This window comes from Echinops telfairi, unplaced genomic scaffold (genome assembly GCF_000313985.2).
Source record: "Echinops telfairi isolate 266 unplaced genomic scaffold, ASM31398v2 ScPeMD7_23;HRSCAF=83, whole genome shotgun sequence".
Lineage (NCBI taxonomy): Eukaryota > Metazoa > Chordata > Mammalia > Afrosoricida > Tenrecidae > Echinops > Echinops telfairi.
This window is the reverse complement of record NW_022103920.1, coordinates 16520656-16523703: the sequence shown is the minus strand read 5'-3', so window position 1 is coordinate 16523703 and position 3048 is coordinate 16520656.

Here is a 3048-nt window from a genome sequence, read left to right as displayed (position 1 = left end):
GAAAGGCGAGGCTCACCACCCATTTATCCCTCCGCCTTTCCATTAGCCCCACATGTGATTATCGGCCAGGCTGGCACAATTAACTAACTCACTGGTCAATCCAAGGTGAACCATAGTAATAACCCTAAGCCTCTTGGGACCTATCAGGAAAGAAGGAAACCTCATGTACAGGAAAGCCTCCTCCTCCCTCCTTGCTAGGATGGAAGGCTATTTCCTTTTAAGATCTGTCTTCCACTAAAGCTTTAACACAAGCGTTCAAATCAGAGACAACCTGTAGCAGTCCACTGAAGTCTTCGTTCCTGGTTCACATCTTTGGCCTCATCCTTCCTCTCCTACTCTTGTCCAGCTAACATTCATCCACCACACAGAACACATGGATCAACCCCCTCCCTGAAGGCCAGATGCCTTCGGTCTCAGAGTATTGCTTTGAAAGGCCATCTTCTTAGGTCTATCAAAAACATTCAAAGAAATGAACGAGGCGACTCTTTTCTACATTTATAGACCAAGAACCTACCAGTCCTCCGAACCAACCAGCGCCCTGGTGTGAGCTGGTTGTTCGATCAGCCAGCCTGGGCCCCTCTGCAAGGCCTCACAGTCTCTTCTGATAACGTGGATTTGGATTAGTAAGAACAGGGCCATGTCCCAGGCCTGGAACATATCTTGATTTCCCTTGACCAATTCTTGGAGGAAAATTGGCTCTAGAAGGGCTGATTAGCCTGATCTGGAAGGGCTGGCTGGAGACTAGTCTCCCATTCTGAAAGGCTGGCACCCTAGGCAAGCAAACACACACACACACACACACACACACACACACACACACACACACACACACACACTCACCTGCAGGTAGGGTTTCCAGCAGCGATTCCTGGAAATATCCTGCAAAGACCCGGAGATTGCGAGCCTACTTGGTCTCCACCAGACTGGCTGGGTCCCTGGTTCCAGCACGGTCAGTTCAGCTGGTGCTTTGCCCTGGCCAGGACCCCAGGACCACCCCCTCTGAAAGCAGTGTTCACGAGACCATCCCCTGGCAGGGCATATGCTGAGTCATCTGCGTCTGAGGAGAGCAAGGTGGCACCAACTGTCTGCAGGTCCACTCAACTCTGCACATAGTTCTGACAAGAGCCTGCCACCCAATGGGGTGGGGACCAGACACCCAGACCCTCTATTCCTCTGCCCAGCCAGCCAGCCACGTCTTGGCCTTTCCTAGTGTTGCCCTGGACCCTTCCCCCAGACAGCTGCCTCCGATGGCACCCCCACATCAGAGGGGGGCCAAAGGGCCCAGCTAAGGTGAGGCATAAGTCCCTGAGTAGCTTGGGACTGAAAGCACCTTACCCAAGTATTGGATCTCACTGGCACTCAGGCCAGGGACCAAAAAACCCTCAGAGTCATTGAAGCCATGGTGGGGATAGGGTTGGGGAGGGGTGTTGAAAAGGGGCAGGGGGCCAAGAAGGAGGGTAATGATAGAAAAATGAGAGATGCTTTAATACATTTAATACAGACAGTATCCTTTTCCAATTTAAATTCGCCACATTAATTTGTCGTTTAGGTGCGCCACTGAATCAGTTTCAACTGATACATTAGCATGACCCCCCCCCAATCCAACCCCATCTTCACATTCGCTGATCTCTTTGAGACCAACGTCGCAGTCCCTGAATCCATGGAGCTCAGTGAGAGCCTGCCTCGTTTTCACTCACTTTACCAACCCAGTGTGTGTAAGATGAGGTCTCACCATCCTCGCTTCCAACACACGTGTGCGTTCTGGTTGTACTTCTTCCAACACACGTGTGTGCGTCCTTTTGACAGGCAGCCTTCTTCTCCAACACCGTAACTCCAAGAGGTCTGTTCTCCTCTAGGCTTCTTTATGAATGCTCCAGTTTTCAGGGGCACAGTGAAACCCAAACCCAAATCCTCTCTGAACTGCCGCTTGGCTGTCCAAGACGGCACACCTTCACAGGAGCAGTCTCCTTTCTCTCCTGTGGAGCAGCTGCTGGGTGCAAACGACTGTCGATTCCGTGTCGGTTTCATGTAGCATCTTCCATGCTCAGTAGATCATTGAAGGATCATGGCTTGGGTCATCCAAGTGGCTTTTGAACACGTCAAAGAGACCATTTGCAGATTTTGCCCGAAACAATGCATCATTTGATTTAGTAACTGCTGTTTCCATGGTCATTGATGGTGACCCCAAGTCAAATGAAATCCTTGACCAATCTGCCCTGGTGTTAGTGATTGGTCCAGCTAGGAGGACTTTTGTTCTCTTTGGTGTAATCCATGCAGAAGGCTATATATATGGTCTGTGGTCTTCATCCGTAAATGCTTCAATCCTTGCTTGGCTCTGTTCTGTTTTTGCTTTCAGCAGGCAAGGCTTTGTCATCTGGATGGCCTAGTTTTTTTCATGAACCTTCCTCTAACCTTGCTGCTGCGCCCTTCAGCTATTCCAGCTTCTTGGATTACAGACATGCTGTGGAGACTGAAGGCTTCGTTGCAGACACTGAAATCAAGTGAATATCGAATCAAGTCACAGGAATGTTGTGGTTTCCCAGTGCACATAAAAGTTATGTTGACATGACACTGGCGTTAGAAGGGACCCAAGGGCAGAGAGTCTGGCTTTGGGTTTGGTCGTCTATTAAAGGAGGGCTGTGTTGACGGCTAACCACAAGATCAGCGGTTCACACTCACTAGCTCCCTGGGGAAAAATGAGACCGCCGTCTATTCCCATAAGCTCCACAGTCTCAGAAACCCTGTTATTGTTGTTGTTGTGAAGTGCTGCTGCCTGGGTTCTGACTCATAGAGACTCTGCACAACAGAAGGATAGACGGCCCGGTCCTGCACCATCCTCAGTTTTTTTAAAATCATTTTATTAGGGGCTCATACAACTCTTATCACAATCCATACATACATCAATTATGTAAAGCACATTTGTACATTAATTGCCCTCATCATTCTCAAACCATTTGCTCTCCACTTAAGCCCCTGGCATCAGGTCCTCATTTTTTCCCCTCCCTCCCTGCTCCCCTCTCCTTCATGAGCCCTTGATAATTTATAAAT